General features: G+C 40.4%; 1 protein-coding gene across 3 annotated transcripts in view; it reads left to right on the plus strand.

The window, feature by feature from the left end:
- Window positions 1–3539: 3539 nt before the first annotated feature.
- TPRG1 (tumor protein p63 regulated 1) overlaps window positions 3540–26259 on the plus strand; it is a 136587-nt gene continuing 113867 nt past the window's right edge. For all 3 annotated transcript variants that reach the window (XM_072807819.1, XM_072807820.1, XM_072807821.1), the window contains exon 1: window positions 3540–3726. The gene's annotated coding sequence lies outside the window, so the exon portion shown is untranslated. The remainder of the gene's footprint in view (window positions 3727–26259) is intronic.

Consider the following 26259-nt stretch of genomic DNA (forward strand, 5'->3'; position numbering starts at 1 on the left):
TGGCATCACAAGGAGACTTTATCTTGTGAAGGAGAAGCAGGCACAGCTAGGAAAGGTGATCCACGGAAGGTCATGCTGCTTGTTGGGTGCCCGGGGACCGGGTCTCGGGACTCGTAACTTCAGTGCCCTTTCCAAGCCCTCGATGGACCTGGGTATCCATGAAATTGTTCTCTGTTGCTGTGGGTAAAATTGGGATTTGAGAATAAGAGTGAGATGCAGGAAGGGAAATGAGATCAATGATAGCTGAATGGAGAAAACAAAACAGCTTAGAAAGCCAAAGCAGTTTGTCTGAGTCCTATCTGATACACAACACACAGCAAAACAGACAAATGTCTGTGCAGCAAAACAAAACTGGAGGAAGAAGATATTGTCAAATAGAATACGCATATTTCCAACCAGCCTTGAGCTCATCTGATAAGGGACAGATTGTCCAGAGTAAATAGAGAGAGGAAGAAAGATGCTTTGGGCTGAATTTAGTCCCCTGTCAAAATCACAGGGGAGCGTCGTGCTTCTCCTCCTGTTTGTCATTTCTCTGGTGGCCAGGCCTTGTAGGGCCACACAGGGGAGCAGAGAAGTTCCTTCACCCATGCATTTGTCCACCCGTCCATCTGTCTATCCGTCTGTCTATCCATCCATCCCTCCATCCAACACCAAACATCTCTCTTGTCATTGTCCTGGGCTGGATCCTAACAAGAATGTTTAAGACCAGCCCTTACCTTTAAAGAGGGCAGACACGTATGGATCAGCGGACAAGACTAACCACAGCGGAGTGTTATGCTCATGAGGCCCGCTGTGTGCCGAGGGACTCAGGAGAAGGAGAGATTCATGCTGCCTAAATTTCTCAGTGGTTAACCTGCCTGAAGGTTCCTGCCTGCTTCCACAACTCCTGGTAGGGTCTGTTCATCATCCCCATGCCCCTCTTTACCAAAGGACTCCTGGGGAGGAGGCAGGGCTGGGGAGCAGGGTTGTGGGATTCTTAAAGACCAAACCCTTTTACTCTCAGGGGTGTAGGTCTATGCATCAAGCCTTCTCTGTGGGAAGTGAGGAGTCTGAGCTGGTGGCGGTTCTGGTTCAGGCTTGTTGAGGATCTGGGGCCACCTGTGCTTTCTCCCACCCACCTGCTGCTCCAGGCCTGACTGTAAGAGAGCAGCCCTGCCCTGCGAGGAGCCTGCTTCTCCCTCTGCCTGTGGCTCTGCCTCTCTCTCCATGTCTCTCATGAGTAACTAAGTAAAATCTTAAAAAAAAAAAAATTAAAAAAAAAATGAAGACAGCAGCCCTGCCGAGGTGAGGGAGAGAGCAGCCAGGTGATCACCAGTATCACCCTGGCCCCATCTGCAAAATGGCAGGAGGGCAGATCTATTAAATCAGTGTTTCCTAACCCAAATAAGCAACAGCTCACATTTTCTGTCAGTGACAGCAGGACTAAAGCAGAAGAGGAAGCAGAATAAATGGTAAAGGCTGTCACAGAAGAGAGGGAAGGGACGAGACACCAAGAGAAATGATCTCTAAGTGCACATCTGGTAAAATGGTTCTGCGGTTCTCTGTTCCATGGGTGTGGAACGTGTCATCCACCAGGACACCTGTACACAGCCTTCGCTATAACTGAAGACAGGCGAGAGGTGAATCACATTTGTCATCCTGTGTCCCGTCATGACAGTTCTACACATTCATGCCAGGACTTCACATTCACAAAGCTCATCTCACCTCCAGAATCTCATGAGCCCCCTGGACAGCCTGGGAAGGCAGGTGGGGTCTGTGTTATAAATCCCATTGCATAGAAGAGGCAACTGAGGCCTGGGGAAGGAAGAAGCTACTTGCCAGTTGATTCCAGTGAGTAACAACGAGGGCCCAGAGCCCAGGTTTTCTGTGTGGCATTCTTCCAGCTGCCATGCCCCTCTTGGGTTGCACTGTCACTGCCCCCGTTGCTGCAAGAGCTGGGAGAAGCATCCCATGGCCACTGGAAGCCTAATGATAATTACCTACCCTGTGGACATAGATGTGTTTTCAGAATCCCTTGCCCTTTAAAATAACATGCTTCAAACAGCAATGTACCGGTTAGTCCCAGGCTGGGATCCTGCATCTTTTAGCCACTTCCCCTTCCCCCATCTGATTATAAAGACACCTGTCACTGAGTGGAAACAGTATTTGTTTCACAATTACTTCTCATTGCCCTGTAGTTTTACAGTGTAGAAGTGGAGTGACCTAGATGCTACTTATGGGAAACTCTCTTTTTCATCCTGGGGTCAATAGTAAGGAGGGAATAAAGCAGTTAGATCAGGGGACTGTAGTTTATTCCATCTCACAGTTAATTCTACTGTCTGCACTTGTCGAATGCCAGCTCTCCTTATCAGCCCAGAGCTAAGGCTGTCTCCTCCTCTGTGAAGTCTTCCAGGACTGCTCCCTCCTCGGGATTCCCACAGCAGTTGTTCTGATCCTATCCATGATGTTTGGGTGCTCTTCACTTTCTACATATTTTATTTTCCTGAATTTTCATGCCAGAGACTGCATCTAGTCCATTTTTCTCTCCTTGTCTACACTGAGAAATGAGAATGGTCAAGGTGGTTGTTCAGTTAACTACTCATTGAATGAAGCCATAAGTGGATTATGTCCTAGACATGGTGGAGGCACGGAAAAAGACAAGTGAACATGTGATGTCTGTTCACTGCTCGTACTTTATTCTGTCTATGTAGAAAAGACTTATTTGGGTTTTAAGATCAATTGATCATGATTTGATTTGATTTTCTAGCAGTTGTTACTGTGTCAACTCTTACCCTAGGTTCATTGTCCTATGCTTCTCCTTTCAAATTCAACATCCCTGAAGGTGGAATGATATCCCCAATTTACAGATGACCAAGAATACCAGGTCAGTTGGTGTTGGTTTGCTCCCATAGGTGGCAAAGCCATGCAATGGAAAATGAGGATTCATGAAACAGATATTCTTTGTTTATCATTCATTCTAAATGTATTTATTTAGTCCCTGCTATATGCTGGACATTGTGGGGGAATATATGGGAGGATAAGATATGGTCATTACCCTCAAGAGGCTCACAGTCTAATGAGAGGGGCATGCACGTAAATGGAAAACCATGTTGTGTGTTAAACACTCTAAAAGGAATACTGACAAGAGATTCTGTATGCACATGTGCCTGGGTTTGGTCTCATGGAGATCTACCGCTCTGCATGTCCTCTATATGTCCAATGCAAAAGTTGCGATGATGCTGAAAATCACAAATATCCAATAAATTAAGTCATCATAAAAGAATACTAATAATAGGAACAAAGACTTCAGGCTTAGGCTTCCTTACAGCTAATTGGGAACATACAGATGATGTGGGGGAATGGACAGGAGGCTGCTCCTGCTCACCTCACCAGAAGATTTCGATCAAAGAGGAAGTTGGCAGGAAAATCGAGGACATCTTGAAGAAGAGGACGAGAGAGAGGTGTGTCACTAGAGCGAGAAAGGCCTCACCCACAAACCTGTCCCTGACAGGTTGAGTTCCTCCCTGTAAACACCCTCAATCCTTTCATTTGACCCTTTGAGTCTGAGCACATAACTCAGCCTTCTCGCTGAGGCAGGGTTCAGACTGAGGGGGTGACAACACCAGGGTGCCCTCGTGTTAGGCTTCATCTGAGCCAACCACACTTTCACTGGCCACTATCTGTGGTCTTGCCCCTTCATCCAAGAAGGGAAAGAAGAGTCTTGAGGATCAGCCACAACCTAGTCAGGTAAGCCCAGGTGGTTTCTTACTGGTTCTGCAAAGAGATGGGATTTCTATGTCTTGATTGCTCTTGGCCCCTAGCTTGGGTTTCTGGCCACTTCCACCATTGACTCACAGTTTCATCTAGGCTCGTAGTTTGCCACGACCACAGAAAAGTCTTCCATTAGTCCTTACTGCCCAGAGTTGATGAGGTTTGTAGACCAGCATTTTTCAGGCTATAAAATCGCTTGACATACTTATCTATATATTGATTTTGATCTCAACTGCCTTATAAAAACCATAGGATAAGGTATAATTTTCTCTATTCAGTGGCTTAGTGAACAGAGGCTTGGTGAATTGAAGTGATTTGTTCCAGTATGATCAGCAGGCTAAGGCCAAGATTAAATTTGATTCCTCCTTCTCTTCCTCTTCTGTACCACCCAGCAAGTCATATCTTATCTCAAAAAGCAAAAAAAAAAAAAAAAAAAAGTGAAAGGGTTTCCCGAACTGTCAAATGACAAACAAAAGGTGTTATTTCCTTACAGGCAGGTTGGGAGGGATGTTTTTGAGCTCATCTGAGATGGATTTTATAATGATATATAGGCTTCATCAAATTGGAGTATTTCTAGAGAAAAAATGAGAAGGCATTTATATATATATATATATATATATATATATATATATATATCACACACACACACACACACACACATATATATAAAATATATAAATGCCTTGCAAACCAAAAAGTGATATGCAAATGTGGGAAAATGGCTCCGTGGAGCCTGAAACATGCTCTAGCTCTCTGTATGAGAAGGCTTGCATCTGGGGCTGGATGACACTCTCCTAATGTCAGCAGGAACAGTTCATAAAAGCCCTGGGGAAATATTTAGCTTTTCAGTCTTCCTGTGGTATGTGGAAAAGCAAATCTCAAGGGGGGGTAGATAGCGGAGGAAGAGGGGGGTGGAAATACCCCCAAATCCTTTCAAATTGACTCCTGCAATTTCCTCTCTTATGACAGCTATCATTATATCTCATTGTTCTATAGTTTTTAAGAAAATCTCATCTTCAGTGATTATGTAGTTTATTTTTTTAAGATGCTAATTTTAGCTATCATTTTTCCTTCATGCTCAAAAGGTTGCAGCATTCTGTTGTGGAAGGAAATATTATGTGCATGTACGCACGTGTCTGTGTGTGTGTGTGTGTGTGTGTGTGTGTGTCTGCTTGAGTCTGTTATGACAGTGCTAATATTTCTCCCCATGAGCCCACCACAACACAGTGGGTTGCCATGCTACACCATCTTTGGCAGACTTCTATAGTTTCGTAGTGTCTGGCTGTGAGCATCTTGAAGGAGTCACTTAATCAATTACTTTATTCAAATGGAGAAACTGAAGCCCAGAAAGATGACATGATATGCACAGGGCCACAAGGCCAGTGATCATTAAAGTTGTCAGCCAAACAACATTTCTACTCTCACTGCCCATGATGCATAGTGAATGGTGCTGGGCATTCCTCAGCAGAAGCAGGAGCTGTGCCATTGGGGGTATTGTACCCAGATGTCCTTTAATATTCCTTTCAATTAAACATTTTAGAGCACTTTGACCTTTCCTTAGCATTCGATGGAAATATCATATCCTGTAGAATCCGTGACTTCTAGAGAAGACACTTTTCTTATTATCTTGGTTCTTGTGCAATATTTATTTTAGCCAAATTCTGGAACCTCTTAGGTGTAGCATTAGGAGCTGTGCAAGCACTGGTGGCATCTTCATTTTATTTAGCCAGTCTTGGTCTTTGTTTCTTTTAGGACCCTTCTAAAGAGCTGTCACTCAGTTTAACTGGTTGTAATGCTGTGTGATCTTTAATTCAGAATTGTAGAACCTAGTGGCAGGGTGGAGTTCTAGAGTTCCTTTAATCCAGGAGCTGCAGACTAGTGGCCACAGGTGAGTACAGGATTCAGATGTGTTTTGTTTGTGGTGCAGTGGTCAACAAAACTGAACCAGTTGCAAATATTTAACATCCAGGGAATTTCTTATAAAAGTTCAGATATATCATTTTTCAGGAAGATCAGAAGATCTGGTTTTAGTGGGTCCAAACACCCACATGGAAAACATATTGTCTGGGTCTGGGCAGCATGTGCTTCTTGTAGATAGAGCATGTATTCCCCAATCATTCGCATCTCTGTGAGACCTGTTTTTGGCTAGCAAGTATTTGCGTTTTTCAATTTTGGTTTCTTCCAACCTGTCATGAGCTCAAATCATTCTGTGTTTCAAGGGAAACCTAGTTCTACATAATGATAGGCCAGGCTACAGATCAATGTCACCAGGGAGGAGGTGAAATTAATTCTTTGGCCCTAACCTCTTATTATTTGCAGAGTAGGAAGAGAAATGATGACTTCAGCAGAACATGCCATTGGCCCTGATACCTACCCAGGATATTAAACCAGATGTCAAAACTTAGTGACTTGAAAGCTTAAGTATTTAGCGACCTGACACAGTTCTAGCATAATCTCTGGGTGCCTACAAGAGAAAAATTGACAAGTGCAGGGTAATACTCTTTACTCAATAGATCAATGTCATAAAAATAAGAAAAGAAATTATGATGTATGATAGCACATAGATTGTAACACAATACTCCACATTCTAAAATAATACAGAACAAATTGCTGAAATTCTAGAAACTAGCCCAATAATATGTTTTCTGTAATTCATTCACTGATAAAATAATCACTTCTGGATCACTTATAGTGTACATCACCCTAAGTTAGGGGATTTAGGGATGAAGAGCAATGACGCTTCCCCAGAGGGGCTTACTAGTATTGAAAATGTGTGCACAAATAACCAAAACACAGGACAAAATATGATAAATGCTACAAGAAGAAGAAAGCCAATGAGTAAAGAGATATTCATGGAAACTATGTAGTTTGACACCAGGATGGCTGTAAGGAAGAAATGGCATTTGAGCTGGGCTTTGGACAGATAGAGGTGGGAAGAGTTTTTAGTAAAAGAATTTAAGCAAATTCCTAAGCCATTACTATCTGAAGTGTACTTGAGAGAGAGAGAGAGAGAGAGAGAGAGAAGGAGCACATTTGTAGTGGCTGTATACAGGGCCAGTGGGACAGAGAGGGAGGGAGGCTAGAAATGTGGGTCTGTACCAGATCTTGGGTGCTGAATGACAGGCTAAGGACTTCAGAACAGGGCGCAACATGGTGGATTCAAGGAACGTTGCAACTACTGACCAGACATTTAATCCAAGTTCATTGCTATCCAAGTCCTTAATTTGGTAGCGACAGAACAACTGTGTAAGTACCACTAAGCTTAGCTTTAAGTTTTTTGAAAAAAATTAAGAGGGAAAAACCAGAACTGAGCACTTCTAAACACAGTGGACGCTATCAGATGCTTAGGGAGAAGGCAAAGTGGTAATATACAGAAGAATTACAAAGATGGATGATAATATTTTTTAAAAACATGTTGAGCAACTTGTAAAGAATACTTGGGGGAAAAACATGGTTAAATTTTTTTCTTTCTTTCTTTTTTTTTTTTTTGGAGCAAGTTTATTCCTCTGGGTTATCTGAAAGTTAGAAAAGTGATGTGCCTAAGTTCTTGTGGGATATGGAGCATTATTTTTAGTTGATAAGCTTTTTCCTTTGGTCTGGAAAGCAGTCACCCCCCAAGGAATAGTTATAGAAGGTTCTTGGATGTCCTAGCCCTCAGCTCTTCCATTAAAATACTGCTGAAGAATTCCACAAATATGTGAAGGCTTCACTGTGGTTTAAAGCATTCCTGATGGGCTGAAGGGAAGGTTCTGGTCTTATAAAGGACTCCACCAGTCACCAGAACAATGTTTTCACACACACCACAAGGTATTTGTATAATTAACCAAACTTTTTAAATTTTCGTCTGCATGCTTGTGTGTGAGACTGGTTCATCATTGTGCCCACATCTCAAAGGCCTGTGCTTCATGGGAAATGTGTAGGTGGTGTGGCACAAAGTAAAATGAGGTATGTGAAGAGGAGTCATTCATTTAAAGCTATTTATTGAATATCTGTTCAATACAAACATCCCTTCAAGTTTCATTCCTTCAAAACTATTTATTGAATATGGGTTCTAGAGGTTTCGGAAAACCTCTGCAATGAACACAAAGAAATAATCTCTGCCCTCAAGTAGCTTACATGTCTAATGAGACAGATGGAAAATAAGCAAATCAATCAAGAAAATATATAATATATGAGATGATGGTGGGGCAGGGAAGGGGACAACAATAATACAGGCCCTGTAAGACACAATAAGGACTTTGAGTTTCACTCTGAGTAAAATGGGAGCCATTTATAGATTTTGGACAGAAGAAATACATGGTCTAACTTACATTTCAAAGGGAATCCTTGGTCTTCGTGTTGAGAATAGATGAGGGTGAGGTGAGGAGAAGGCAGGCAGAAACAGGGAGATTTATAAAGGAGTTCTTGCTATGATCGGGATGAGTGATGTGGAAGCTTGGATAAGCTCGTAGTGTGGAGATGAGGACATGTGCTTGAATCTTGTGGTTGAGATGGATTGAATGGGGACTAATGAGACATGAAGGAGCCAAGGGTGACTCCAAGGCTTTTGCTGAACAACTGGTGGAGAGCAGCGGCCTTATATCTGATATGATGAAGACCATGGCAGGAACAAGTTTTGAAGGAATGCTAGATTACTTTTGGATAGGTTAAGTTGGAGATGTTGAGTAGTGAGTTAACAAAAAATCAGAGACTCATGATACCTGAGCTGAAGGTAAAAAGTGGGAGTCATCAATATATACATGATATTTACAGCAATGAAATTAAATGAGATTATCAAAGGAGTATAGACCAGGGAGAGAGAGAGAGAGAGAGAGAGAGAGAGAGATTTAAGGACTGACTTGGATACTGCAAGGTTTCGGGTGAAGGAGGTGAGGAGAAGCCAGTCAACAACATACCAAAGGGGAAAAGGGAAAGGGCATGGTAGGGGCAGTTCTATGCCAGCAGAGAGGAGATTTCCATCACTGGAATTGTTTAGAATACCCAGCACATGGTAATAATGAAAAGCATTTTTCATTTACATTTTCTATAGACAATGTGCCCCTTTACCATCTGCCTCTGAACCAGGCCACTCTTTCTATTCCCACCACCCTCTCTTACTCTGTGGTTCCATGGGAACCAAGAAAAAAGATGGAGAGGGAGCAGCCAGAGTGTGAGCCCACACTAGGTGAGTGCCACGTGCGCTGGGATCCAAGTGCGGGAGCTTTCTGAGGATGAGAGGGTGGTCGGGTGGCACAGATGCTACTGAGACATGGAGGGACATGAGGTCAGCGATGTGAACACACAGCAAGCAGTGTGGCTGGGTGGGACCAAGAGAGAATGGGAATTCCTCTTAGGAAGTAGAGCTGATGAATACAGATGTTCTTTTCAAGGAGCTTACTTGTTGGGACACCTGGGTGGTTGAGGGTCTGCCTTCGGCTCAGGGTGTGATCCCGGGGTCCAGGATCGAGTGCCACATCGGGCCTGCTTCTCCCTCTGCTTCTGTCTCTCTCTCTGTGTCTCTCATGAATAAATAAATCTTTTTTTTTTTTTTAAGGAGCTTATTTGTAGAGAAAATGGACACAAGGTAGAGGGGGAAGAGGGAGGATTTCCTCTGCCTGAAGATGGGAGGAAATGATAGAAATGTGCTTTTATAGAGCTCACACAGCTCAGGGAATCCAGACCTCTCAGTAGCACCTCCTGAACCGTTGATGCTGTTACACAGATGCAGGATGTCTGGGTCCCTGGGGGCAGGGTGGAAGAGGAGCAAGAACTCAGCATGTGCATTAATGAAAACTTGTAATATTTGGAAAGTCTTCCAAGTATGGTCAACACAGGACTTCATATTGAACCATCTCCATATTGGAGTATGAGAATGCAATTTCTTTTATTTTCCTTTGTTTCTTTTCCCTCTTCTTTTCATTTTTTTGAGAATGAACTTATGATACATCGTTAACGCAGCCTCCTGCTTTCTTTCCACTTGAAGGTCATATGCTGTAAAGTTCTTCCTGTTTACATGGAGCTCCAACTGTATATTTCTGGGTCTTCAGCCCTACATGGGTCCCAACTGGGACATGACTACTCTGTAAACAGAGATACATTGAAACCTATATTATTGACCCAGCCCTGGAAAACACATGTTTAGAATAAAAAGCTTTGCACACACACCCTTTGTCTCTCCCAGTGGCAGCTGTTCTCTCCCATCGTTAGTGGCACCAAAAGGCAATTCCTAGAGTAAAATGTAACCCTTGTCTTTAGCAGGGGGTCATACTGGGTCCTTGGCGTCTATTTGATGTTTTACTCTGTGTAAGAGCTCTTAGATCCATATATATTCAGACAGCTCAGCATGACTCTGCACTGCCCCTAGAATACTCCTTTGCACTTTGCACAGATTACTATCTAGGTCTTTATCCAGCCATCTTGTAATTATCTTTTTGCAGATCTGATTCTTTTAGAGACAATTTACTCCTTAAGGGCAGAAATTGTATTTGCAGCTTTTCTCCCACTCTCTCCATTTCTCTGCCTTCCCCAGCACCATACTTGGCACAGAGAAGGTTCCCCAAAATGTATTTGGGTTAATAAATTAAATTAAACATTTTGTACCATGTAGAGTTGCACTATGCTGATTAATCTATGCCACACAAGCAAAAAGTAGAGTAGCCAAGTTCAAGATATTCTTATATGCAGAGTTAGTGAATTAGGTAAATCAGACCTAGAACTGTGGAAGCCAACTGGCATTTTTCACTATGCTTTTAGGTCAGAGATACATAAAACTGGATAACTGATAAGTCTATTTTGAAAATTTTATACCATCATTACACACACCTGTAACTTTCAGTAGTGTTAATATAATCATTAAGAGCTGTTGACATTATGAACATTTGTTTAATTGTTCATGCATATAATAAAATGAAGAATTCTTGTGGATCAGTAAGACCAGAAATATGAAGCTAATAAAAATTTCCAAACACACACACACCCAACCTTTGAATCTCACAACTTAAAAAAACATTGCAAGTCAAAGCAAATCCTGGACGCATTTAAACCATTAATTGCAAAACACATATTTCTTAAAATTACAGAATTCTCTCCTGACACACAGGAAAATTGGCTATATATTTTTCGTTATTTTTTTATTGAAGTAAAATTGACATCTAACATTATATTAGTTTCAGGTGCACAATGTAATGATTCAATACTTGCATGTGTTGTGAAGCAATCACCATAATATGTCTAGTTAATGTCTATCACCAGGCATCATTACAAGAATTTTTTTTCTTATGATGAGAACTTTTAAGATCTACTCTTTTAGCACCTTTAAAATATGCAACACAGTATCATAGTAGTCACCATGCTGTATATTATACCCATTTCTTGTTTACTTTATAAGTAGAAATCTGTACCTTTTTATTCCTTTCACCATTTTGCCTACCCCTCAACTTCTACCTCTGGCAGCTACTAATCTCTATCTATGACTTGGTTTTTTGTTTTAATTTTAGGCTGATTTCTTCCTAGCCTTTTAAAAAAAATTCACATATAAACGAGTTTCATATTCCACAGAGACTTAATCTGGGAGGGGTAATTTGGGCATATATACCAAATACCTGAAATCTACAAACTCTGACCCAACATTCCCACTTTTACAATTTCTACAGAGGATTAAGGATCTTGAAAAGTTTTACCTACAAGGATCTTCATTCAATACATAGTCATTTTTAAAAAGCAAAGTAAAAAAGCAACAACGTGAATAAGAATCAATAGGGGACGAGCTAAATAAATATAGTTGATTGCATAACAGAACTTTTTCAGCCACTAATATGCTGCTATAGGAAATTATTTATTCACTGAGCAGTTTAGCACAGTGGTGGAAAACAGGGCCTTGAGGTTTGAGAGAACTTTGATCAACTTACAGCTCTTATCACTATATGACTCTGAGCAAATTCCTCAACTTTTTCCAGTTTCAGTGTCCTAATCTGTAAGATGAGGGTAACTCTAATACCTGGACCACAGGGCTATGGTGAGTTTGAAATCAGCCAATGCAGTTAAAGCCAAGTGTTTGGCACACAGTATATATATTCAATATATTAAGTGTATGTACAATATATAACTCAACATCTTAAGTGTAAAAGGCAGCTTTTGAAACCATATTTCCAGCATAACTTTATTTTTTAGGTAAAAAAATGATATTATCTACAGATATAAGGAGAAGTCTTAAAAGATACACATCAGAATTCATTTTCTCTGCATGGTAGATTTAGGGGAAGATTTCTTTTCCCTCTTTTGCTTTTATGTATGGCCTACAATGTAATAAGAAAAGTTAAATGGGTCCAAATTATCATCTGTATCAATCCCTGTAAATGAACATCTATCAAGATAGTAGTTTTGTGCCTGTGTTATCACTGATTTCCTCATTTTCAAGTCACCAAAATCTCTTTGCACCATTGTCATGGAGGCCATTCGTGCAGCGGTTGGTAGTGCTAAGCTGATTACCCTCACTTTCCCTTTGCTACTCTACCCTTGACTTCCCGTGATACCCCAGGTGGTGTATATCATAAATACATCCTTCTGTTGAGAACACTGGGTGTTGATGCAGGGGTGGAATACAAAGCAGTCAGTTTCTGACTTAAGAGGAACCCATAGTGCCTCCAAAGGGAAAGGCACTTACTTTATGGTGCTGTAATGCTTCATCTTATTGAAGAGATCCATCTGTCTCCAGTGAGTTTGGATAGCTAGGGAAAGCTGCCTTAAGGGGGTAGGGTGGAGCTATTAGAGGGACATTAAAAACAAGTATATTTCCATGGCCCACAGGTAGAATGATCTCTGACTAGGATGGAGCTCTTCCAAGCTCCTTGTGTCACCATTACCCTTGATAAGATCTCTTGTATGATTGCCTCTTTCCCCATCATTTTTCTGAAGTCTTGGATGTTTATTCTTATATTTCAATCAATTCCTTTTGTGCCAAAATCCCCATGACTCTGACTTATATTCACTTGGTCCACATCCTTGAAACATTATTTTTCACCTTTTTTGCCTTAATCCTAAGTATAATGTATGTTCAATGCAAAAAAAGTTAGAAAATTTGGAAAAAAATATAAAAAAGAATGTGGAAGTCATCCACAAGCCAGTCACGCAGAGATAATCATTCATAACATTTTGGTGCATGTGTTTCTAATACATGTGTGGGTGATTTTTTAAAATATAATATTTTATAATCTGCATTTCTGTTTCATAATAATATATCTTTTCATGTCAATTAATATTTGACTACAGGCTTATGCTGTGACATCCTTTACAACCTCCCCCTCCTAGAGAGAAGCTCACTTTATCACTTCCATATGTTAATTTTCAGGACTTTTCCTTGCTTATTTATATACTTCAGTCCTTAAAAATAAAACCATAGGTTATGTATAGCTTTGGACTCTGTTTTTTTACTTAACATTATTCTGTGATTTTTTTTATCTGTCATGTAACGGTCTTAAACATATGATTTCTAATGGTTCCATTATATTCCACTAGGGGTGTGTGCACATAGTTGATACAATAAATACTTTAATTTTAAACCTATCTAATTTAGGATTGATACTTATATTATTACCCCTTCCATGAGTTTCTCAACTTCATACAAGAAGATCTAGTTTTGATTCACCTTTGAATTGTAGTTGTGTAGACAATTGACAAAGATGAAATCCTTTGTTCTAAGATGAAATCCTCTCAGTGGACACTTTTACTATGTGAAGGGGTTCAGGAAGTTACAGCTAGGTCATTGCAGGGAGTGGAGAGGAGGCCATGACACACAACATTGTGGTTGCTTGGGGTGGGAGGAGAACTTGACCTTGAATGGGAGAGTTGGGCACGATAAATGCCTAGAAAGGGCATCCTCTCCAAAGTGCCACCCTCACTGGTTGGAGGTGGCTAATGAAACCAGGCAAGAAGTTCTCACCATTAGGTGTATCTTGGTTGTTGATTAAAAACCAAAACCAAAACAAACTAGTAACTTGTTCTTGTTGATTTCTTATCCCTGGTGCTCTTAAAGATGTGATTCTCTATAAATATATAACCAAGGACTAGAAAGTTTTGATTTGTACTGGGATGGTGGTAAAAATAAATATATTCCACCTCATTATTTTTGGTATTTGATTTGCTTTGAAAAGAGCCTCTTAGCTCTCCACTTTGCTTTAGAATGGGGGCTCCAAACCAGGCCTGCATAGAGTCCTAGACTCGCAGATCTGGAAAGAAATGTGGGGGCCAAGTAGTTAAGTTCCCTCCTCTGCATGTGAAAAAGTCCCCAGAGAGATGATTCACGTCTGAATCAACACACTCAATGACTTACAGGAGGCTTGTATGAAAGCATATAAGACTTTCTCTATCATCACTAGTTACTACATGCTCTGCTCCCAACCATTCAAGTGTCTCTAACATAGATTCTACTGATCATTAGATTTCTAGCTTCCTTTTCCTCAAACCTTTAAGCTTGATTTTAAGACTCTATTATAATTTAGGTATTTTTCTAGGCCTTTAGACCATTAGTTCCTCCAATTCCTATACTGTCCTGAAAAGGTAAATATTGGATCCACTTCACATTTGAGAAAATGGAAGCTAAGGAGTTTTAAATTGCTATTCAACCTCAGGCAGCTGGTAGATTTGGAATCTGGATTGAAACCCAAGCCTGTCTGACTCCAAAGATTCTCTCCTGTGCCAGTCTATTTCCTGATACAGGAATTGATTGCATGAAATGAATCAATTTATGTCGTTACTATTCCTTGTCTATTGTCTTGTGGAAGAGTTGGTTTAATTAATTCTCCAAACATTTGTACCTTTGAGTTGTGGGTCAGTGATTTGTGACACATCCCCCACAACGTTGCACTTAAATCAAAAGCCACGACATCTTTCAGGCTCCAGGAGAGGAAGCTAAGTTGTGTTACTTAGCCACTCCTACTGATTGGCCAAGCTCCCAAACAGGATTGAAGCTTAACAAATGAAAACAAACAAGAACTAAAGTTTTATAAAAGTTGTGGGGAATAAAAAGTATGAAAGGAAAATAAAATAAAAACCCATTCAATACCACATAGGTGAAGTCATCTCTGCTAAGAGAGGGGATGCATTTCAGGGCAAATCACAGAGAATCATTGACGAGTTAGCAGGTGCGAAGGAAATTTAGGACTGTATTTTGGGATATGGGTTCCCTTGGCCAGATATTTTCTCTTGACCTATTCTCAAGGAAGATGGGTTACATTATGACTTTAAGTCTATTGGCATAATGCAGAGGGGCATGAAGGAAAGTATTTTACAGTGGCTTGTTTCAGACCAATGTTTTTGAATCTGGCCTGTGTCAAAGTCAATTTGGTGTGGAATGGTTCCCCTTAACAGCTCCCCTCCCTGCCCCTTCCCCAGGCCACTCTTCAAAACAAGGGGACTCCCACCTCTTCTCCAACTCCACATGCCATGCTATGACCTTTTGCTGGAAACCTGTAACTTCTACCAAATTACTCTGCTCAGTCCATTGTAAATAAGGGCTTTGTTCTCAGAGGATCTGTTCATTGGAAGCACATTGGACTTATCTCTCTAAGACAAATGTTTTCCCCACCTTTTCCCCTTATAGAATTTACATAACAAGTTTGTAACTTGTGGCCCACATAGTGATGTCATTAGTTCTCCTGATAAAACTTGCCTAAGAGGCACTATCTTTTTCCATCTCTCTAGTTTCTTTTGATTTTACTTCCTGAATATAGCCTTTGCATATCAGTGGGCAGACAAAAGTCATTGCCCAATAGTCCAACTATCTGTGTACAGAAAGCAGGCTCCATCTGCGTATGAATTTTAGCCTTCTTCTGACTTTAATTTTTAGAGAATTTCTGGCAGCCAGATTTTGATGCATTTTCTGTACGAAACGATTTTTTTTTTTTTTTTTTTTTTTTTATCTCTGATGGTGGGTGCTGGAGAATAAGAGACCTGTGATGAAAATATGTGTGCTTAAAAATAATTAAGTTTTTAATGTTTTGGCTAGAACTAATGCTTTCTTTTTCATTTTATCCTCTTTAATGTATTTTCATTTTATGCGCCCGTGGGTAGCTCAGTTGGCTAAGTGTCTACCTTTGGCTCAGGTCATGATCCCAGGAGTCCTGGAATTGAGTCCCACATCTGGCTCCCTGCTTGGCGGGAGTCTGCTTCTCCTTCTGCCCCTTCCCCACTCGTGCTCATGCACGTACTCTCTCTGTCAAATAAATAAATAAAATCTTTAAAAAATATTTTCATTGTAGAAAATTAGAAAATATAATTTTCTATAATCTCATTATTAGAGAAAAACAAAGTTAACATTTTGGTGGCTATCCTTGTTAGCTTTCTTTTATACATATCTATATTTTATTTTTGCAAAAACTGAGATCATGCTCTGCCCTATTTTGTAATCTTTTTAAAAAATATATACCCGAATGTCTTTCTACTGTATTGGTACTATGTACTATGTTTATTACATCAGCTACATAATATTCTATCTAATCTACATTAGACATTATAAATAAATTATAAATTAAACAGTGTTGCTATTTTAAAGAGGGATTGGCATTGCTGGAAGATTGGCTGGAAGATGATGAGTTTAAAATATAGCTAGAGATATTAGTTATTTTAAATGATATCTCTATTTCTTTGTTTGGATACACCAACACAGCTTCTAGCAATATATTGGTCAATTCCACTTTCTTTATCAAGCTATCTAAATCTATAATACATAACATTATTAGTGAAACAAAGTAACAGTCTTAGAGAAGCCAATATTGGGTGTGACATTGAACTAGCATAAGTATGCTTCCTCCTATGTTAAAGAGTCTACATTCAGTCACTCCCAATGGGAGAGTTGATTTCAACTACTCTCTAGCATTTTCTAATAATTTTATCCACTAGCTGGGCTTCAGTGGGAAAATTACTATTTCTCTACAGAATTTCGCAGTCTAACGTTAATGGCATTTGGAGCCTGACATTGCCTTTTTTTTTTGGTGGGATGCAAGAGAAAAAGTGATTTTTCTGGTTAATATTAATTAATATTAATTAATTAATATTAACCAGGGATAGTACTGGGCATTAGAGATTGGCCCCAGCTCATTAAGAAGGGAAGACAGCTAACCCAGAAACCAATATTATATGGCATGTTAACTAAATAAAATTTAAATTAAAAAAAAGAAGGGAAGATGGAACTTCCCTAAGAGTTAACAGGAAATATATTTTGGAAAATGTCACACATTTCAGTGATCTCTTTAAACACCATGCAGGGTCATAGTTGAAGATCTTAGATGTAGAGATAATGCCAAACAGTAATACCGTGATCCAACCCACATTAGGTGATACTTATCTCAAAAGAGAAGCTCTGAAGACTGGTCAAACTTATCCATTCACTTGAATTTCTCCATTCACAAATAGGATACATTATATAAGCCACAGATGTTCTTTCACCGATTTGATATTCTAAAGGGATACTCTAGAGGCAGGAACTGACACAGGAAGTGTGTGTATGGGTGATTCTGGCAGCATCTGCATCAAATTCCGGCACTATGAGCTTCATTTTTCTATCTGATCCCCTGGCCTAGTTGGAACAGTTACCCCCTGGGAAGATCTGGCTCATCCTTTGTCTAAACACACTGTCTTCCCTCACTATCATCCCTCACATCTTGCCAGTAACTTTGCCTTTGTCAAGATAGGAATCAGCTGTCCCTAAAAGCTCTGGGCAGTGCCACTTTCCCTTTAGCATCTTTCAGAGATGGTCACAGGGAAGGTCACTATATCCTGTTCAGATATTATTTTATTGCCTCCTTCTTTTAGGATAATATACTAATGGCTCTTCAAAAGATGCAAGATCAAGGCATTCGCCATCATTTGCAAAGTACTTTCACAACGTTTTCACTTGATTTTCACAAAAAAACTCACAGAATAAGTGGGGGCAGGCATCAACACGCAGATTTCCACAGATAAATTGAGAGGTAATATCGCAACATATATGTGTACTTAACATATGAAGATGACATTTCTGATGACACTTACAAATATGACTGTGTTGGTTAATCTTTCCCTGGTCCACTTTCCTACACCTCCTTGATTGCTTTGAGTGAAGCCATACATTTGCAGAAGCCTGAGCAAAACCAGTATTCCTCCCCAGTAAGCCAGCCTTGAGATACACCTTCACAGAACCAAGGAAATGTGAGTATCACCAGCAGCATTTTAATTTTCTCAGTGCATTTACTATCTATTCTGTATCATGCTGCTTATTGCTTCAACAGGAGATATAGCAGGCCACACATAAGTACACATTTATCCTTACTTTATAATATTCTGGACTTATTTATGTGCATATAGTTTACTTATGTGCACATATATTTTCTTAAGTACTTACATGTTTTGTTTTCTTACTGAAATACAGAAAAAGAAAAGGTCTTTTGTGACAGATGTTATTATTCCTCATCTGTGTTTATTATCTAACTACAGCAAGCTAATATCAACTTTTTTTTTCTTTTACTTTTTACTTATCAGCATTCTAAACTGTCTAATTTTCTTAAATCATCTTATAATGAATCTGAAGGTCCTTCTTGAAACAGAAATACTCTCATTTCTCTATATCTGTATGCTGGCCTTCATTATTTTCATGGGAGAATGATGTTCTGCTTTAGTTCTCTTGCCTTTCTCTCTCTGGCTGGTGCTCTCTGGACCTACTTGGATCTTCTTAGCATCTTGTAGAACAGCTGAATTCCAGGTGTTAACATTTTCACCTAGAAGGAGTGGAATTGGGCCAAAGTTGCCTTAGAATGACATTACTATAACACTTCCATACACCTAAATTATTTTATCCCATTTGGTGTCTTGTTTAGCATTGGACTTCAATGTATATTAACACATAGATTGTCTTTCAGTTATGATGACCGGCAAATGAGAAGTTAGCAATATCTGTTTTTAAGAACTCAACTGCTCCCCCTGTCTGGTCTTGTTTTACCCCTTTTAAGTGTCTGCTCCCAAATATTGTCCTTTGGTTTCAGGATAAGCTCTTCTTTACTCCTTGTATTTTCAGACCTGCTCTCAAGAAAGATTCTCGTATTTGTCACCTGTCAGGGTTGTTTGAAGCAGAAGTGGCTTTTTCCCCTGCTCTGTCTCTGGTGGTACAGTCATCTTCTGTGACTGTGACTGAGCTCACTGTCCTGCACAGAGGGTTAAGTATCCTGTAGGAATCCAAGAGGACAAATGAGGGTGTGGTTTATTCCTTCCTAGAGCTCACAATCTACTCACAGAGGCCAATTACAGTCATTGATTAAAGAACTGGTTGATAAATATCATGGCAGCTGGGGAGCATAGGAAAAATTGCATTTCTAGATTGCCATTCCTGTTAAGCTTATGGGAACAGATAAGTTTGGAGCCTGGTTCAGAATAAAGGGTTTCAGATCTTTTCTTTTCAGGTCTGATTCCATCACATTTGAGAAGAGAGACTCTCTAAGTTGAACCTCCTTTGCTTTTATACCATGGGTGCTCCATGGAACAAAAATTTTTATTACTGATCCATTTGTTTAGCTACTGCATAATGAATGCTGTTTGTGTTCTCTACTTGGTGCTAAGCATATTGCAGTAAGAAAATTATGTCTCTATTATTAATTATTTTACATACTAGTGAGGAGAATGTGAAAATTAAGGCAAGTTAAGAGAGAGTGTGATGAGTACTGTCATAATGATAAACATAGTCTACAAGCAGAAAAAGTAGAGAGTCATGTAAGTTATGAGACAAGATTAGTCAGAGAAGACTCTAGCTGTTTTCTAAGTTGAGACAAGAAGGGCAATGGGAGTTATCAGGTAAAGAACTGGGTGGATTTATGAGTCTAACCATAGAGTAGTATGGCTGAAGCACAGATTGTGTGTGCTGTGATGTGGCGGGGAAGATGGGAGAAGAAGATGGAAAAGAAAAGGAAGAGAAGAGACCTAGTGAGACTTGGTTAGTAGGAGTTCAGATCATGCCTACCATGCTCAGGAGCTCCTATTTTATTTGGAGCACAATGAGGATTCATTGAAAGTTAGGTAGCCAGTGGCACAATCTTATTTGTATCTTAGAAAGATTTGTCTTCCTGCTGTGTGTTGCATGAATTTGGGAAAGAAATATTGGAGAGAGACCAGTTAGAGGACCTTTAAAATGATCAACAAGAGGTGAATTTAGGTCATGGCAATTAGGAGTGGCGCAAAGTAGAGCATTTAATAGATTGAGGCATAAAGAGCTATAGGACTAGGTGCCTGATTGCTAAGTATTGGACAAGAAGAGAGAATCCAGCAGACTTCTGGCCTGAGCAACTGTAGAGCTGTGATTTCATTCACTGAGACTAGAATAAAAAGGAGGAACAAGTTTATGGAGGAAGTAAGAAGATGATGAGTTCATCTTTGGATGGAATGAGTTTGAAGTACCTGTGGGTCAACAAAGGTGATGTGTCTAGTAGGCAGCTGTTTAGATGGATTTGAACTTGGGAGAGAGATCTGACTGAAGATACAGGCTTGGGAGTCCTAGATTTATGGATTATGGTGAAGCAGTAAGAATGAAGAAGCTTGTTTAGAGAGAACATCCCTACTGTGCTCTGACAAACACCAGCATGTGAGATATGTGGGTGTGATGTGTGTTTGTGGCGGGGTATCTCCGAAAGAAACTAAACACAATGAAGAAGCAAGTAGAAAGAACACTGGAATTTGTTGTTCCAAGGGGCAGAAGGATACAAGAATTTGAAGGATGATATCAATAATCAACCATGCTAAAGAAGATCAGGGAGGATAAAGGATGCAAAGTATCTATTGGATTCAGTCACAAGAGCTTTGTTGAGAATATTTCAAAGGAACTGAAAAACAGATTTCTATGGATTTAAGCATAAATGAGATAAAATTAAGTAGAGGCAGCATGGGGGGACCATTTTTTGGAGAAGCTTGGTCATGAAAAACAAGAGATTCTTCATCTTTCTTATGCTTCTAAGGTCAAATGGAATAAATGCACTCTTTTTCCTCCTTGGCATCCTTTAGATATCTGAGGAGAGTGGTCAGTGTCCTCCATGTTTTCTTTCCTCTCATCTAAAATTTTCCAGTTCCTTCTACTGTTCCTCATAGGACACAGTTGGTGGTCCATCACCATCTGTGTGTGATAACCTCTTCAGAATAAAGAGAAAGGTTATCTCACAGGCCATGGGTCCAAATGACCAGTCTGATCATGGAATTTGACCAGTCTGATCATGGAATTCTCAAAAGGAGAATTTGAGAAGCATCAGTGGACATTGTGAAGTGTCTCTTTATTAATTCATTAATTCATTTAACATCTGTCAGATATATACCAGGAGCTCCTCAAAGAAGAAATAATCATTTGTGTGGGCTTTAGTGCAGTGTCTTCAGGATAGATCCTCAGAGATAAGCTTTATGAAGCCAAAGAGAGCTAACCTCAGAGTCTTGAAGAAAGGAGTCATCATGAAGGGTAGGTTTCTCTTCTTCATAGAGTAGCTAAGTCTTCCTAGGAATCGGAGGCAATAAGAAAAGGAGAGAGGAGTCTGAAACCATGGCTCTTCCTCTAACTTGCTTTGTGACCTGAGCTACGTCACTTCTCTGAGCATCTGGTTTCTGAGGGTGTTGTCAAGTATCTAAAATGTCTGGCAGTGCTCTCAGATTTCCATCTTTTGAAATCAACTGAATATTTGCTTTGAGAAAACTAATCCTGTCAATGTGCCATTAATAAAGTATTCTTGACCTATGTGGTTGTTACATGGATGTGTTTATTTTATGATCCTTCATTGATCTGTACATTTATGGTTTTTTGAATGCATGTCATACTTCAATATAAATGTTTCTAATAAAATTGCATTAAAATAATAAAAGGTGTCGTTTTTATGTGGGGGGAAAATACTATTGGCAGCATTTGGATGAATATCTTTCCCTGAATTTCACAAAATCTTCTGTGAGAAGTCACAGTTGGCCTAGCAGGAAACCCAGGCTTGGGGGCGACTTCCTTAAACAAAGCTCCCAGCCAGGAACATCTGGTTGTGGAATGTGGGCTAGCAATGCTCCCTGGCACTGGGACTAATGCTGGGTAGGTAGTAATCCTGGTGACATAATCCACACACTCCCCTGGGATGTCCCAATAACTGGGAAAGAGACTTATTCTAATTTCTAAGCCTTGTCACCATCTAATTTCTGAATCAGCAGCTTCAAAATCAGGGAACCTATTTACTTTGGAGAGGGAAGAAAGAGGCTGCTGTCAGCTGAATTGTTGCCCTTTGTTGATTCTTTTGATTATTCTGCTCTTTTCTTTTTCACTTCTACGTGAGAACAATATTTGAGAGCTTATAGTCCCCTTGAAGTACATCATCTGGATCCAACATACAATATCTTTATTCTGTTCAATTCCTTGTAGGCTGATGTTTTCTTTTTTCTAGAGGCGGTTGGAAGGTTGGTGATTTAGCCTTAATTATTTTCCTTCCCAGGAGAAGAATTCCACCATTTTTCTGTTCCCTCCCTGCCCTAAGCTCTTCCCGGTCAGGCCAGTTGCAAAGTAGGACACCTCTGCCACTGTCTGAGATAATTAACTACAGGTGACTCCTGGCTTATAGGTTGAGTTCCTTCTACTTTTACAAGCACATCCCTAGCCATCTCCTCCCCAATTCACAAATCCTTGTACAGGTTTATATTAAGTGCTACCTCCAGAATTAATCTTTGTGGGGGAACTCCATTTATTTGGAGTGCTGAAGGGGAGAACCTGAGTGACTTGGATATGTGGACCAAACAGTTATGTCCCTCAAATAATAAACACACATAAGGGAGAAATTGTTACTCTGGAAAGAAAGAAGAAATGAATGGTGCAAAGCAGGACTGTATGCAACGTGGAACACCTCTCCATGACTTCTGAGAGTCTTTAGTGATGTTAATCTCACGAAATGTCTGGGGTGAATGGAACACTTATGGTGTCAGCCCTGATGGTTGCCTTTGGGTTGGTTGTGAGGGAGCTGTTCCAGCAAGAATGGAGCTGTGCTGATAGCAGAGAGCAGGTGTGAAGAGCTCTTTCTACTTTCATCCCATAAGAGAGCTGTAGTTTTAACCAACTGTTACCAGCTCCTCAAGAAGTGTGGGCTGGGGGTGAGCAGTTGGCACCTCTGTTACACCATATTACCTGCTGTCTTTTGAGCACACCCCTCTTCACACCTCACAGTTGTACAAGGAACGTTTGTGCCCATCTCCAACAAGCAGTCAGCTCTCCACACCTCCTGTTTTCCCCACTCTCAACCCACCCTCCACTCACCCCTATTAATCCTGCCTTCTGTTTCCACAGTATTTGTGCGCATTCTCCTAATATGACTCTATCACCAAAGTCTGTGATTATCTGCTAGACTATTAGCTTCTCTGAGGAAAGACTGTGACATGTACTTCTATGTGTGTCTGCACGTGTGTGTCCAGAAGTTGTTTCCATTCTGCTGCACACAGGACTCCATTACTCAGCCCACCAATATTTACTGAGCACTCATGTATGAGGTATGAGGTCATGTGCCAACAACAATGGGTTTGACATAAGCCTTGCCTTTCAATCTTAGACCTGACAGAGAAACAAGCAGGACATCTATTTGAGAACTTGTACTTGGTGCCGGCTCTATGCCATGCCCATGCCAAGTGTGGATTATAAAGATGAGCGCTCAGAGTTGCTTATGGCCCAGGAGTGAAGACAGGGATGTAATGGGAATTACACAACAGTGAGATAAATACTACAGGAACCCAAGCTTTACCATAACCCTTGTTGAGAGACCAGTGGAAGTATTTGTTGGAAGCATATAAGAAAATTGATCTCAGAGAGTCACAAGTTGATCTGTAATCCCACAAATTTCTCTAGTCAATATCTTTGTTTTTATCAGTTCTTTTCTGTATATTTTTGAAGAACTCCCCTTAAAAACTAATATCTTGTGTGAGGGTCTCAGCAAATCTCTGCATGTTTTCCTTCTTAAATGCAAGAAGACATATTGGGGATTTAACATGTCTCTGGCCCTGGCCTGGGTGAGGTGCCCCGTGGATGTCCCAGCAGCTCTGGTCAGTGTGGATAGCCATTTGCACTAGAGGGAAGTCAGAGGGCCAACACCCCAGAATCTTCATAATGGACACCCAAATTTGTGACATCACAATTCTCTTCCTATGACCCCACAGCCACAGTGAATCATAGGGGAGCTATCATGTTCATGGGAGTCACGTAACATAGATGGGATGGGGAAACCATATATGAACAACCTCTCTAGACTTAGATCTAGAATATTCTTAGCACTGAAGAAAAGTCTGTCAAATCTTATAGAGCAATTGAGCTGGAAGGAAACTTGGGAATAATTACTCCAACAGTTTTCAAAGTTTCACATATTATTCTCCCCATATGAAAGCTTCAGACGAGGTCTAAAACCAGCAAAATGGATCTGTTTTGAGTGAATTGGGCTACTTGTTTATGCAAACCATAAAGTCTGGCCTCTCATTTTGTAGTTGAGGAATATCCAGTGCAGAAAGAGGAGTGACTTCCCTAGGGTTACCCAGTGAATGAATGGGGATGCATTCTTCATGCTGGCCCTGTGTCTCCCCACCCCACCCCCTTGCTGAATGAGCACAGGACTCTGCCCACCAGGAGGGCAGCTGGGAGGCAAGAGACCCTGCATCAGTTCAACTTTCTCCCAGGATACAGAGCAGCCCTGCTGGCATGTTATCACTAATGTACAAAATGTGAAATTGTGAAGACTTGTTTGCCAATTCTCTTATCTCAGCTGGCACAGAGGAGGGCTCGTTGGAGTTTCGAGGTGTTAGAGTATTGTTTATCCACCGCACATCCCTTGGCTGTTCTCGCAGAGACTCAGGAAAGGCTGCACATATAAATTCACATAAATTACCTTTACAAAATGTCAAAATTAAAAGTGGATTTTTATTTTGGGGATGTGCCTTGAGCATGTTAACCCCTTATAGTGGGTAGAGGTGTCACCATCAGAAAAGCAGCTGACTTCTTTGAAAGCACCATAAGCCACAGGAACTTACTCCCACGCTCCCGCCCCAGCCCAGCACTACCCACCCTCAAGAGGTAGCAGTTCTTGTCAACAAACCATGGGTTTTTCTGAGCTCCTGGCCTGCTCACAGATTGTCCTCTGGATACAGTATTTTTATTATTTTATTTTTTTAAACTTAATTTTTAAAAAGATTTTATTTATTTATTCATGAGAGACACACACAGAGAGGGAGTGGCAGAGACACAGAGGGAGAAGCAGGCTCCATGAGGGAGCCCGATGCGGGACTCGATCCCGGGACTCGAGGATCATGCCCTGGGCCGAAGGCAGGCACTAAACTGCTGAGCCACCCAGGGATCCCCAGGATACAGTATTTTTAATCCTGTGGTAGCCATAACTTCATTATTTATGGTCTTTAACTTCTTTTTAATAGACTAAATGGACAGCTCAGGGGAGACACAGAACCCCTCTGGGCCTCAGTTTCCTCACTTACAAAATGTGGAGGTTAGCATAGATAAGTGTTTCCTAACTAGCCATTCAGTCTACCCTCCAATCCAGAGAGGTAGTAATGGGGATACTTAAGGAGCTACTAATATTTCAAAACCTTTGTGGAAATCATAAGGCACCTGCAATAGGGTTGCATAGGCTTAAAAAACAATCCCACGGAGACTTATGGAGGCTCGTGGGGAACGGAAAAAGGGAAAAACAGCTCTGCAGGCTTGCCAGGGAAGCACAGAGGGTGAGGAGCAGACCTTCTTAAGACCAGATGGAAAAGGGGAGAGTAGAGCTGGAGAGTGGCATGCACGGCCCTTGAAAAGAGGTTCACCATGAAACAGCTCTGAGTTTTATTGCTATCTCTGTTTACTTTTACTGGTATCTCTGTGATACTTTTTATGTCCAACATGTTCTTTATTAAACTCTTGTGAGAAGGAGGAAAAATCCCCAAACTCCCCCTTTCTTTGCCTTTGGTTGAGTTGTGGCTGGCTACTTCTTTCAAGCTGATCAGAAGTTTTCAACATAGTTCTTTTACATACTTTTCTAGAAAACACATATTTATTGGGTCAACTATTCTGGATCTCTCTTTAATTTTAATAAATCAAAAAATAATTACCTTAAGATTGTACCATTTGTTCCCAGGACAGAAATCTCCCAGTACATAGTGGAGCAGAATCAACCAGAATAAAGAATTTGGAAAAAAAAAAAAAAAAAAGAATTTGGAAGGCACTGGAAATGGGTGGGTAAAGTTTCTAGGTCTGATGGAACCCCAGAATGGAATATGAAGCAGGGAATGTCAGTAGTAGGATGTAGACTTGATTCAGGGCACATAATCATTTACATGAGCCTAAAACTCATTTGCCTTTATGGACCTCTCCACTATAATACTATCAATATTAAAACTTATATTTCTATGACTTTAATAGTTCCCCCCATTTTTTTGGGTTTTAGGCAAAACCAAAAGTTTTGGGTGTCCTACAAATTTCACTCTTTTCGAACATTAAAAAAATAACACATTTCTTTTGACAATAAAATTTAATTGTTTTGA

This window comes from Canis lupus, chromosome 31 (genome assembly GCF_048164855.1).
Source record: "Canis lupus baileyi chromosome 31, mCanLup2.hap1, whole genome shotgun sequence".
Classification (NCBI taxonomy): domain Eukaryota; kingdom Metazoa; phylum Chordata; class Mammalia; order Carnivora; family Canidae; genus Canis; species Canis lupus.